The 14732-nt window shown below is 40.5% G+C and overlaps 1 protein-coding gene and 1 pseudogene across 26 annotated transcripts in view; both read right to left on the reverse strand.

Moving 5' to 3' along the window:
* ANKS1B (ankyrin repeat and sterile alpha motif domain containing 1B) overlaps positions 1-14732 on the reverse strand; it is a 1023959-nt gene that overhangs the window by 194431 nt on the left and 814796 nt on the right. The window lies entirely within an intron of this gene.
* The window catches only part of LOC112930701 (cytosolic purine 5'-nucleotidase-like), a 39676-nt pseudogene continuing 26205 nt past the window's right edge, over positions 1262-14732 (reverse strand).

Consider the following 14732-nt stretch of genomic DNA (forward strand, 5'->3'; position numbering starts at 1 on the left):
ATATATAAAATAAATGAAATACAGAATCACTATAGGTACTGTAGGTAAAAATCAGGGAAAGATGTTGGGGAAGTATACTTTTAAATAAGGAGTTAAAGGAGACTCCCCAAAAGAAAGTGAGATTTATGAAAGGATGAGAAGAAGATGAAAGATGTAGCTACCTTGGGAAGGAGTATCCTTCGGAACAGAATGCAAGTACAAGGGGCAAGAGGTAGGCGAATGCTGCTATGAACTGGGAACAGTGAGAAAGGCCTCTTGGGTTTGGAATCCAAGGAGCTTGGTGGGAGAGTAGCAGGAGAGATGAAGTCAGGTCTTCCATCTTAATAGGATCTCTCTGGCGGCTACAGTGAGAAAAGCCTGAGAGGGAGAAGGTGGAGTCAGGAGACCAGTTGAGAGGCCACTGCAGTAATACGGACCGGAGATAATGGTGAATTGTATCAGAGGAGCCGCAGTGGATGAGGTGAGGAGGCACCACGTTTCTGGATATGTGCTGAGGGTACATCCAACAGGATGTGCTGGCATTGGAATTGGAGTTATGAGAGGCAGAGAGACATCAAGGACACAGGCATTCATGATTTTTGGCCTGAGCAACTAGGAAGATGCAGTTTCCCTCAAATGAGATACGGGGATGGCTGCCAGTGAAGTTTTCCAGAGAATATCAGGAATTTAGGGACCCCTGAGTGGCTCAGCGGGTTTAGCACCTGCCTTCGGCCTGGGGTGTGATCCTGGAGTCTCAGGAGTGAGTCCCACGTCAGGCTCCCTGAATAGAGCCTGCTTCTCCCTCTGCCTGTGTCTCTGCCTCTCTCGCTCTCTGTGTCTCTCATGAATAAATAAATAAAGTTTTTAAAAGAAAAGAATTTAGTTTGAGCCATGTTGAATTTGATGTATGTTTTAGATAAGTGAAGATGTTGAGGAGGCAGCTAGATATTTGTGGAGTGAATGAATAAGCAGGATCTCAGTCAGTGGTTAATGCTCTCTTAGACATGAATCAACATTTCCCCCTCCCAGACCTGACAGAATTCCTGACCGCCTGCTGGTCATCTCCCCTCTGATGTTCCTTCAATCCCTCAATATGTCTAAAATGAAACTCATTTTCTTTCTCCCAGACCTGGTGTCCCTCTTTGTGAGTGTAGTAAATGGTACCTCCAGACACTCAAGCATCCCTTCCATTTCCTCATGCCCATGTCTGCTGGTCACCAAACCTTATTAATCCTGCCTTCACGTTGTCTCTAGAATCCATCTCTCCTGTCTTTACTGTTGCTTTTTGCAGCTGGTTTTCATCAATGGAACAGAATAGAGAACACAGAAATGGGCCCTCAACTCTATTGTCAACTAATATTCAACAAAGCAGGAAAGAATATCCACTGGAAAAAGGAGAGTCTATTTGATAAATGGTGTTGGGAAAATTGGACAGCCACATGCAGAAGGATGAAACTGGATCATTCTCTTATACCATACACAAAGATAAACTCAAAATGGATGAAAGATATAAATGTGAGACAGCAATCCGTCAGAATCCTAAAGGAGGACACAGCCAACACCCTTTTTGAATGTGGCAACAGCAACTTTTTTTTTTTTTTTTTTTTTTTGCAACAGCAACTTTTTGCAAGATGCATCTATGAAGGCAAAAGAAACCAAAGCAAAAATAACTAAAAAGCTTCTGCACAGCAAAGGAAACAATCAACAAAACTAACAGACAAACTACAGAGTGGGAGAAGGTATTTGCAAATGACAGGAGATAAAGGGCTAGTATCCAAGATCTATAAAGAACTTATGAAACTCAACACCCAAGAAACAAACAAACCAATCATGAAATGCGCAGAAGACATGAACAGCAATTTCACCAAAGAAGACATAAACATGGCCAACAAGCACATGAAAAATGCTCCACATCACTTGCCATCGGGGAAATACAAATAAAAACCACAATGGGATACCACCTCACACCAGTGAGAATGGCTAAAATTAACAGGACAGGAGACAACAAATGTTGGAGAGGATGTGGAGAAAAGGGAACCCTCTTGCACTGTTGGTGGGAATGCAAACTGGTACAGCCCCTCTGGAAAACTGTGTGGAGGTTCCTCAAAAAGTTAAAAGTAGAATTGCCCTATGACCCAACAATTGCACTGCTGGGGATTTACCCCAAAGATGCAGATGTAGTGAAACACTGGGACACCTGCACCCCAATGTTCATAATAGCACTGTCCACAATAGCCAAACTGTGGAAGGAGCCCAGATGTCCAGTGACAGATGAATGGATAAAGAAGATGTGGTCCACACATACAATGGAATATTACTCAGCCATTAGAAACGACAAATACCCACCATTTACTTCGACGTGGATGGAACTGGAGGGTATTATGCTGAGTGAAATAAGTCAATTGGAGAAGGACAATCATCATATGATTTCACTCATATGGGTAATATAAGAAATAGTGAAAGGGACCATAAGGGAAAAGAGGGGAACTGAGTGGGGAAAATTAGAGAGGGAGACAAACCATGAGAGACTCCTAACTCTGGGAAACAAACAAAGGATTGTGTGAGGGGAGGTGGATGGGGGGATGAGGTAACTGAGGGACAGGCGCTGAGGAGGGCACTTGATGGGATGAGCACTGGGTGTTACTATATGTTGGCAAATCAAACTTCAATAAAAACAAAAAATAAAAAAATAAAAAACCAATTAGGTTTCATCATCTATACCTGGATTATGTCAATCTTCTCTACTTGGTTTCCCAGTCTCTAATTCGTCCTTTACATAGCTCCCATAGTGGTTTTCTAAAATGCAAATGTGGTCATGTCCCCTGTCCACTTAAAAATTTCCCAAAGGCCTCCTTCTTTCTGTCTTTCCTCCTTATTTCTGAATATTCAGAGCTTGGTCTACAGGAATGATCATAATCTGGCCGTACGTCTCTCTCAGATTTATTGTTTCACACACATCACATCACTCCTCTCCATTAGCTACACTGTCCTACCGGTAGTTAATTGATTTGTTCATTTAATGTTCAAATGTATGGAGAGTGCTTCCTGTTACCAGCAGCTGTGTTAAGCTCTGGGGATACAATGTTGGATGTGGCCGACTTAGTTCCTGCTTTCATGGAAGCACACCTTCTCCATTCCCATGCCTTTGCACCTTGACCCCTCTGCTTTGAGTTTATTACTACCTTCCCTTCCCTGCACCTGACTGCCACTCAGAGAACACCAACTTCCCTTTTAAGATTCAGCTCACATCATTTCCTTGTATTAGCACTTTTCTTAACCTCATTGTTTCTTTTAAAAATGTTTCCTTCCTCAAAAGGTACTGAATAACTTAATAGCTCTGGAAGTGAAGATGTCTCTAAATACATCCCAGGTTCAGTTCAGAATGTTGTGTTTTCTATCATACTAGGAGATTACAGTTCAAGGAATAGGATTTTCTTCTTGATTCTAAGAGGCAATAAAGTTTCCTTTTTCTGGATTTGTCCCTCTGTCCTTGGGCTCCACAAATGGGATAAGTAATTGTTCACTTGTCACAGAGTGAGTTGAATCCAAATGCACTGGATGACACATGTAGTGGCTGTTCCAGAATATTTGTATAGTAAAATCTTAAGGGTGCTGGTCTCGTTGGTAAAGGTGCCTGGGAACTTGTCTTAAAGTTGAGTTTGTGTAGCAAGCTCACAATTTTTACTTAAATTAACATACATATATTTGAGCTAGCTTGGTGGGGGGCTGATAAAGATGGGAGTTGAAGGCTCTTTTGAGCCATCCCTTAGTGTTAACCACCGTACAGAAACATGGCAGCATGGCTGCATTATACACAGCTGCCCTGACTTCCTGATCTGCTCTTCTCTGTAGGTCCTACAGAAGGTATACCGCTTGGGAATGAAAACACCTAGGGATTCAGAAATGTGTAAATAGATGGAGGAGGAGGTAGGTAATGAGGATGAGTACCAAGAAAAGTAAAAACCTTCCTCATGTGTCTGTACCCATCACCTAAGAGGTGCTTTAATACAGGAGTGAGCATTTTACTCAGGCTAAGAAATCCTAGAAACTCTGCCCCCAGATTCTATCTATGCCTCTTCTCTCATCTTTCTCTCTTTCTCTGTTTCTCCACCTCCCCACTTCTCTCTGAATGCACACCTATACACATTTAGGTGATTTCGGAAAGCTTCATTGGGGAATAACTATATTTTATAAATATGCGACAGTACTGAAACCAAGTATTCCAGTAAGAGAGCCTAAAAACTCTTAGTTCCCTTCCTTTCTGACTCACTTGTAGGCTGTACATGGTGGTATGTCTTAGAATGGCGTTTTAAAAATGAATACCTGGTACTTTCTTGCCTTGTCTCTAGCTGATTAGGTAATCAACAACCAAGTTATCACTGTGGAAGCATTTTAAAGAATATGTATAAAGTCACTCAGTGATTAAAAACCACAGCCTCCAGGCTGGTACAATAGGGTGAACCCTCCATGATGGCTGCTAGGCCATTTTTGGTCACACATATTTGCTCACACCTGGCACACACAAATCCACACATCTAAACACTTTAACCAGATCAGTCTTTTCTTTTGGGATCATACCCAATATTTAAAGATAATATTTCATCCGTGATTGTCAATCAGGGTTCTAAAATCCTATGAATATATTTATAAGCTAACACCTTAAATAATTTATGAAGGACACCAATCTGCTGTGCAGAAGAACTAGCACAGCCACCGTTAATATTTTTAATTTATTTAAAGAGAAGCCTGTTCTGTTAATACTTAAAATATAGTTACATCTGCATGTAGCTGATTATCAGTTTGTCACAACATTTAAATTTATCAGTGAGACACTTTATAAATTAAAGTCATGTCAGATACAGGACTATTCTGATTATGGAGGCTTATGATTCGATGATGATTATGAGTGCCTTGCTTAATAATTATAATGACTTAATGACTTGGGGTTATACTTTACAACAAAAATTGCACATTTAATAGTATGGGAAGGAATGATATATAGTAAATGGACAAGAAAAAAAGCATCAATCTTAAAGCTTTAAATTAGATTCCTATTGATCTGATGTATGAAATTTCCTTGCTATGTTTTCATGGTGGTCAGTTTCCGTTATTGCACGTTAGTGATCTTGCTGGCTGTGTATAATAGACAGGCTAAATGCCAGAGAATGGGCATACTCAGAGCTCAACACTGAGGACTGGGATTTACTACGGAAATTGCAAATTTCTTCCCTGCCTTTGCCCTATCTCTGTTCAGAAAGCTGAGCCACAGACTCGTGTAATTGCTTCAGGCATGTGTCAAGCTAAAGATGGGGGTGGTCCTGCCTGTTATCTGGTAGAGTCTGGGTGGCATGTACCTAACTTTTCCACAGCCCCTTAGTCAAGATTTAGATGTTTCCTCCGAGGCCAGTCGTTTGCACGGTAATATCTATGGAATGATAACATGGACTCTGGAGTCAGATTCATTTTACTCATTCTGTCATTTGAAAGGTATTTATTGAGTGCCTGCAGGCCAGGCATAGTTCTAGATGCTGGTAATACCACAGTGATCCTGCCTCCAAGGCCTTCGCTTGTAACGACTACCTAGGATAGTCTGACTCTACCTGCTAACCTCAGGCAAGATGTCTTACTCTTCTGAATTCCATTCTCCTAATTCATACCAGATTCATCATAAAGCACCTAACATGGTGCCTGGCACATTGCAAAAGTCAGTTATTTCTTTTTTCTTTTCTTTTTTTTTATTTTAGAAATATTATACTTTATTGAATTCTAGAGCAGCTAAATCTACCATCTGTGTTCACCAGTAAGAATGGAAGGAATATAGGAAGGGTAAAGTACAAGTCTACACTATGCTGGAACTGCTGTAGCCACTCTGACTGCACTTTAGTACACAGTAATGATCCATTCTTGTTCAAAACAAGAAGTGATTTCTCTTGGGATTCTGAAGTGAATTTATTCACACTGATTGTGCCCTCTGCTTTAGGGAGGTTCTGACTTCACCCTTTTCCCATCCTCTAAAGCTTGACTTTGTACTATAGCAATCCACCCTAAAGGACAGAGAAGGCTGGGACTCTGGGAGCATGAGCCACACTAGCCCACACTAAGAAGTTCACTCAGTTATGCTCTAATGAAAGAAGGAAGTTCCTCCTTTTCCTTTTCACAGAGCTTGTTCCTTTGTCCTCTTTCAGCTTAAATTCTTTCTACAGATTCATCCCAGATGAGAAAAAGATGGTTTTTGGATAATAAGCACCTCTGCTATCAAAAAAATATAAGAAGAGATGAAGACTTTTACCTCAAAACAGAATCACTGCAGTGCATTCCAGACCAGTCCTCAGCAAAGCAAACCCTTGTGCAAGGCCACTGCAGCCCCTAGTTTGCCCACAGGAGTAGAGGACACTTGAAAGCTCATAAAAGGAACCCTGACCTGAACAGACTACATTTGATAATGAGAACAATATATTTCTCCACTGATATATAATACTGTGTAATGCATGGAAAAATTCAGGATGGACTTTGGAGTAAGAGCACAATTTGTAACATAACATCATTTTTGGATCACCTCTTCCCATCACCCTTGCTCCACTCTGAGACTCTTCACCACCCCTGGTGTAGCCAATACATACTGAGGATGTAACAAGACAAGGAAACAGTGTCACAAGCCACCTTGGAGCCATCTGTATGCAGTTCAGCCCAGCTTTACCCTTACTTTCTTTCAATACAGACTCCATTACAATTTGAACCATCTGCAAAGAGTGCAAACAAAACTAAGAAGTATCTCTCTATGATTAAAATATTTTAAAGTCTTCAGAAACTTTCCAGATATACCTTTGATGGAGCTCCCTAGCCACCACTAGAACCCATCCTCTGCTCCTGTGAGTCCTGCCAGACTTGTTTAATGGATGCTCAGTTTTGGTTTTCCTCCTTATTCTTCTTCCTGTTCCTCTTCCTCATCATCATCTTCATCATGGCAGTATATAATTTCCTGGGGGCCAGTGAGAAGAGGTTGGGGGGTTTAATCTCACTAATCGACCGGGTCAACTGGTGCCGCTTATAGTCGGTATCTTTGAAATCAACTGATGTGCGGTTCCAGGTGGCAAGAGGGGACTCCATCTCATTGATATCTACATGTGTGTGTTCCACCATTGATTCATGAGGCATCAAGACATGATCAGCTCTGAAGAGGTAGCTGAATGGATAATACAGCAGGTTGATGAAAGATGCTGCATAGAGATCAGCATATTGCATCACCTGACTGGCAAAGAGGGTCTGTTGGGAGCCACTGTGAAACTGGCTTCCCATCATCCCATAGCACATGTCCATGTCATGAGTTACTTTCTTAATACGTCTCTGAATGGAACTAATGTCTGGGCGCTCATTGCTGCTGCTGTCAAGATGCTTGTAGAGTTCAGCCAAGAAAATATCCAAGCTCTGAAGCTCTTCGAAAAGTGCACTCTTAATAGTCCAGACATGCAGCTCCTGTGCAAATTCAGGAATCACCAAGAAAGTTCGCCACCCTTGCCATTTCTTTGATTTTAAAATGCCTCCAAAAGACCCGGGATTGAATCCCACGTCAGGCTCCCGGTGCATGGAGCCTGCTTCTCCCTCTGCCTGTGTCTCTGCCTCTCTTTCTTTTTGTGTGTGACTATCATAAATAATAAATAAAACTTAAAAAAAATAAATAAAATGCCTCCAAAAATGTGATCTCCAATATACTAAATATCTTTGCCCTTGGCTCCCAAGAGATCACAGACTGTATCTGATGAACCTCCTGAGTAGACGATGCCATGCTGTAAGGGCTCTGTGTAGGTACCAATTTTCAGCTTGCCAGTTTTAGTATCCACCTGACACAGTACAGTGCCTTCTCCAAAAGAGTGGCTTCTGTGCATCCACCAAAATCGGTCAAAGTAGGACTGCCATGGTCGATGGGAACTCCCAGGCTTGGGGCCATGTGGGAAATCAAACAGGTAAGTCATAATTTTATCTGTATATTTATAGTTACTGTTGGTGGCAAGAAACACTTTCCCTACTTCTTTCATTCGGCTCAAAAGCAAAGGCAGTTTTCCATCTTTGACTACATACTTCTCAAGATTTTCAACTGTCTTTTCCTTACAAGGAAACCCTTGTAATGAACCCAGTCGACAGCATCTCTTACATCCTGGAACATACTTCGGTAAGACATGAAGAGGTCCCCCATCTTTAAATCCTGTTTCACAGCTGGTATATCTAGGACAATTAGTAAAAAAATCTACAAGGCAGGCCAATAGGTAGGTCTCTGGTAGGTTGAATAGTGTGTTCAAAATGTAAAATCTTTCAGTTTTTATCATCTCGCTGGATAAATTTATTTGGATACTGCTCTCTAGTTTCTGGTCCTCTTATGAAGTTAAATCCATGTGCACAGACCAAAAGATTTCCATATGCATCAACTTTCAAAAGATTTCCATATAGTGTATCAAAAACAAGTCCCCTGGTAGGGAATGTAGAATCATAAGCAAAGCTGAGCAGTTCCTGAGGGTAGCCAAAAAAAACCTAATCTCTCCACAGTAAGCTCAAAGCCAAGAGAAAAGTCAGTGATTTCTATTCCCTACCACATATTAATTGGTTGTGAATGTGATCTATCATCTGAAATGACTCTGACTCTATGCTTTTTAGTCTAGTCTGAGTGTCACAATACAGTAATGGCCATGCAAGAACGGGAATATTATTACTGTCTTCCTAATAAAGTTTTGCCTTTCAGGAAACACACATGAAATGAATATCTCAAGCCCCTTTCCCTTTAGGGCACTGAAAGTAAAATGAGAAGACAGTTTCTCTAAGAGCTATGTGCACACCGTATGAGACACAAAAATGGAAACAGAAAAAAATCAGGATGATATTTTGTTAAATGTTAAGCAGTAGTATTAAAGGCCTTGGGCCAGAAAATTTTAGGGTAGAATCATCTTTATGTTAGAAGAGGTCTCATCTTGTCATTGAGAGAATCTGAGGAAAGGACAAGAGAACCAAATGTTTGGTTATGAAAATCTAACACTCGAGCTGTGTGATGCTCCCTAATATCTGAGTTAGTTGCATCGAAACTATGAGGCACTTTTGACTGTTGTAATCACGGCCTTAAACTGCTCACCTAAATTGCATACCCTTTTATCAAAATACCCGGAAACCTGTCCGGGCTGGCGGTTGGTTACTGGCCTACACCAAGCTGTCCCAGGGAGCGCTGATTTGTTTTCCTGTGTTAGTAGTTGGACTCACCTGAAAGACAGTGGGGGCAAGTGGAGGTGGGGTGGGCATCACCACACTCTGTCCCCTGGACACTAAGGGTGCGGTGAGCTCTGAAGGCTATACAAGAGGACATTTTTTGGAAAACAGGAGGTGGCACCAGAGAGCTTATGGTGGAAAGTATAGGAGGTGCTGCTCAGGCTGTGTTCCAAAGACGCTCAAGAAAATAAGCTGATTATAAAAGGAAACCTGACACTATTAACAGTCTCATTGGGTTCAGAGCACAGTTGGACGAATCACCTAAAAAAGTGATAAAAGCTAACCCAAACCAACTAAATGAGTTATCTCTGGGGCTGGGATCCAGCAGTGATCTTTAAAAAAAAAAGTTCCCCCAGATAATTCTGATGTACCCAGAGGCGAAAACCATTGCCGAAAGGCCTGTATTTCTCATGGTAATTTCTCTATTTCTCAACCTAAAACTGCCCTTAAAAAGAAAGGTTTTTGTTTTTGTTTTTGTTTTTTTAGAAAGTTTGAACATAAAATCATAGAACTTTACTGACATGGCTGAAAGAAAGAAGATGGTATTCCTCATTTGACTTTAAATTTGTGTTTCCCCAGACTATTACCGCCTGGGCATTGGTAGAAATGCAAATTATCAGGGCCCCACCCCAAACCTGCTGAATCAGACACTTGGGGAGTGAAACCCAGCAATCTGTGTTTTCATAAGCCCTCCAAGGTGATTCTGCTGCTCATTCGAGTTTGAGAACCACTGTTCTGGATAAGTCATGACAGGTAAAAAAAAAACAAAAAACAGGAAGGCAGTTAGGCTGAAACTAGTCAGGTTGGAAGTCCACTGTGGTTCCCTTTTGTGCTTACAGAGAAGAATTCAAAACATATTCCTCATTCCCATAGAGCCTCTGAAAGGGGAGAGGATCTAATTTTACAACTTTATCTCCCTCAAACCTCTTAGGAAAGAATCATAGTCCTCTTGGTTCCAACTGGGTCATATGATTTTAAACGAAATGCAGAGACTAATGATGGAAAGCTGTCTGCCCACCAGAAAGAACAGTTGGCCCTTGTACCTAGGGGGCGAAATCAATGGGGGAGGATAGGGCTTTTTGAGCCAGAAAGAATAACCTAAAAATAAAAAAGAAAAGAAAATCATTAAAACTGAACTTCGATTTATTTTTTTTCCTTTTACTTCATGAAAAGCAATGTGGTATTTTTTGTTTGTTTTTTTGTTTGTTTTTGGGGGGGGGGGGACTCTGCACTTATATGTTAATAAAACTGAATAATGTCCCTTGCACTAAGTTTTTCAGTACGAGTTGAGAACTGCATAAGAACATGTTCTAATGATGCGTTGGTTTTCTCACAGTAACACCCAACCCCCAGAACGTTCTCCAGCAGCACCCACACTCTCCTGTCCTAGTGAATAAACCTGGAACAGAGCTGAAAATCTGAGCAGCTGCCACCTGGATGGTGAAGGATCTGCCTGTAAATTGTAGCCTGGCTCTGCTGCTGACTTCGATGGGAGTGTTGGGAAGTCACTTATCTTCTCTGGCCTTCAATTTTCTCAAGCAGAAAATGACAGAAACCACCCAGATGAAGTGAAATGTCAAAGTGATCTGGGCGGAGGGCCAGGTGCCACAGCCTCCAGCAGGGAAAAGAAAACTGCACAGGCTCATAGTGTCACCTCCTGGTAAATGGGCAGAATGAAATTTAAACTGAAACACTGAGAAGTTTAATTACCAGATGTGGACTAAACCCTTTGTGCTCTTTTTTTTTTTTTGGTTATTTTAATTGTCTTTTCTTCCCCATGCTCATATACTCTGCAAATTTACTGCCTTCACCAACCAATAAACAAAGTAAGCCAAATGAACCATTATAGATGAATCATATTATGTAAATAAGTAGAGAACCTCGACCAAATCCCAGACGATTGATTTTGTGGAACAGAAATATCTTTTTTGCTTACTTTTTAAGTTCATTTGATGAAAAAGAAATACCGCATGGGATCATTATTTTAAACACAAATTGCATTTAAGAGGAAGTGCCTGGTAAACCTTCTGGGGATGTAAATAAGCTACTAATTTCATTTGACTAAAGGCTGTGAAATGCATTTCTGGGAATTATTGAGCAGAGACATGATTCCGGTGCTTTTCAAGACAGACTTCACTGGGCTTGGGGAGAGAAATGGAATCCTATTCATTGTACCTGTTATACTGAAGCTCCTTAATGACACAGGCTTATTTTATCTGACTATATAGCCAGCTTTTCTGGATTTACAAAAGATGAGATTTGGGGAAAGAAAATGAGAAACAATGAGACATTCATGTAGGCACCTAACTAGCAATTTGAAATTGGTATTCAGACCATCTGATCTTTACATCTCTTCCTTGGCTCAGTCTTGTTCCACCCTCTGAAAGTTTCCCGGGTACTATTCACACATTACTCTGTTCAATCCGGTCACTACTGTGTTCAATCATTGCCCTGTTTCTCTAATGGAAATATGCTTTCAAGATCAGTGACAACTGTTTTCAACATATATTTTGGTTTTTTTTTTCCATTTCCTCATACGAGTTCCATCATTTTCTTTTTCACTCTATTTTTCTTTAGTCACTTTCTTTATGTGTTAGTTTTATTTTCATGTTTTTATTCGGGTCCTTGCTTTTCTTCATGACACCTCTCTTACTCTTAATGTTATTCTCTAGAATGCTGTTAGATTTTCTATCTTTCTTTTTTATATATACCAACAATTGTGGCATACAAAGGGCCCTGGAAAGTTGCCGCTATCAGGCTGGTTTGGCACCTGGGAGGCACTCAGTCAGTTTCTGTTCAGTGACTGCCAGGATAAATGAAAATAGAAATGACACCTTTTTTAAAAGATTTATTTATTTATTTATTTGAGAGAGAGAAAGCATCGGACTCTCTCTCTCTCTCTCTCTCTCTCTCTTTTTTAGCATCGGACTCTTGATCTCAGCTTAGTTCTTAATCTCAGGATCATGAGTTCAAGGCTCGTGTTGGACTCAATGCTGGGCATGGAGCCTAATAAAAAACAAAAATTTCCTTTTTAGATATGTATTTAGTATAGAAATGCAGTCAGTGCCTGGATGGCTCCATTGTTGAACTTCTGACCCTTGATTTCAGCTCAAGGTTGTGGGATTGAACCTTGTGTTGGGCTCTGTGCTTAGGATAAAGTCTGCTTGAAATTCTCTCTCTCCCTCTCCCTCTGCTCCTCCTCACACTGTGCTCTCTCCCTCAAATAAATAAATAAGTAATATATAAAAAAAGGAAATCCAACTGATTTTCATATCTTGATTTTGTGTCCTGAAACTGCTAAATTCATTAATTCAATAATTTTTTTGTGTGAAGTTGTTAAGGTTTTCTACATATAAAGTCATCTCATCTGCAAACACAGATAATTTTACCTCTTCCTTTCTGATTTGGATATCTTTCATTTCCTTTTCTTGACTAATTGTCCTGGCTAGAACTCCCAGTATTATGTTGAATAGAAGTGGCAAGAATGGGCATCCTGTCTTTGCTCTAGATCTTAGAGGCAGAGCTTCATTTTTCATTGAGTAAAGATGTTAGCTCTGTGCTTTTCATCTATGACCTTTATTGTATTGAGGTAAGTTCCTTCAATTTAACTATATCAATCAAAAAAAATCTGGTTTGTGTAGATCAAAATTGAATCTATATACTACAGCAGGGAATAGGTGTGCCCAGATTTTAACATGAGAGGTAAGAAACTTGGAACTCCACTTATGGGTAGGAAGTGAGCACATAGGATGTAAGTTAGGATGTAAGTTCCTCAGGGAGCAAATGTTTTCATCAGTTTCATTCTCTGCTATGTGCCTAATGACTCGAACAGTTCCTGGTACAGAAGGGGTGCCCGATACATATATAAGGAATGACTAAGAATGGGTTGCCTTTTATGTGTGACTCATGATCTGTCACCACTTCCTGAAAGATGACCCATTACTGATAAGACACCATTTCTGGACACTACGACAACTGCCATAGCTTCAGGTTAATTTAACTTAACCATAGTAAGGTTAATTTAAACTCCATAGACATCTAGGGGTTGGGTTTCAAAAGATCTGTTAACCTCCTGAAATTATAAATACTATATAATATGTGGATATAGTAAACATATATCCTATGTTTCTGGGGAGAAATCCCACAGATTTCTTAATATTCTCAAAAGAGAGTGTGATCCAACATTTTCAGAACCACCATGTGTGACAGTTATCTCCACACTGAAAGAACAACTAGGAAATCCTGACAAACAGAAACTTTGGTCAGACAGACTTGGGTTGAAATTTCAACTCTGCCCCTTGCTGGCTGGGTGGTCTTGGTTAAGTTTTAAAATCTTCCTTAGCTTCAATTTCCTTATCATGAAATGGGGATGATAATGACAAATCTCTAGACATAGCAGTGGAACCTGACCTTGAACCCAAATCTTTGTCTCTAAAGCCCATATTTTTGACAATTACTGTCCTGCTGTCATTAAATGAGATAATTATTATGAAAGTACCTGTTGTGCAGTAGGCACCCACTAAATATTTGTTAAAGTAAAAACAAAAAAATGACAAACAACTGAAAAGGAAAAGTCAGCCTAGAAATTCCTCTTTGAAAAAAAAAGAGATTCCTCTTTGTCTGACTTCATATTCAAATTAAAAATATGTTTGTTATTGTTATTATAAAATCAACTCTAAAATTTGAGGGAAAGAGAAGATATTACCTGTTGTAGGTTTGGATAAGTATGGAGTAAGGAGATTCCAGTGAGTCTTCTGACATTGAATGGGATAACTAGACTCGCCTAACATCAAATGAAGGGTTGTGTGAGTCCTCTAGAATTAAAAAAATATATTTATTCATCACACACACACACACACACACACACACACACACACACACACACAGAGGCAGAGACACAGGCAGAAGGAGAAGCAGGCTCCATGAAGGAAGCCTGATGTGGGACTTGATCCCGGGACCCCAGGATCACGCTCTGAGCCAAAAGCAGACGCTTCACTATGGAGCCACCCAGGCATTCCGAGTCCTCTAGATTTTATTTTATTTTTTATTTTTTATTTTTTTTAAATTTTTTTAATTTTTATTTATTTATGATAGTCAGAGAGAGAGAGAGAGAGAGAGAGAGAGAGAGGCAGAGACACAGGCAGAGGGAGAAGCAGGCTCCATTCACCGGGAGCCCGATGTGGGACTCGATCCCGGTTCTCCAGGATCGCGCCCTGGGCCAAAGGCAGGCACCAAACCGCTGCGCCACCCAGGGATCCCCGAGTCCTCTAGATTTTAATGGCAGAGTCTCCTTCTGGATCATCTACTCTTAGATATACAGGACTCCCATTTCACTAGAGTCCAGTATGAAACAGGATGTTTCTGTATTAGTCATGGTTGTCCTTCTGCCTGAACAATGGCTAAAGAACAAGCAATCATGGAACATAGATCTAGCTGCTGTCCATTCAGAGAAGGGGAATGATTCAGTGACTCAAGGGAGAGAAGGATGCCTGGTTCTGAGTCTTTTC

This window comes from Vulpes vulpes, chromosome 10, assembly GCF_048418805.1.
Source record: "Vulpes vulpes isolate BD-2025 chromosome 10, VulVul3, whole genome shotgun sequence".
In the NCBI taxonomy this organism is placed as follows: domain Eukaryota; kingdom Metazoa; phylum Chordata; class Mammalia; order Carnivora; family Canidae; genus Vulpes; species Vulpes vulpes.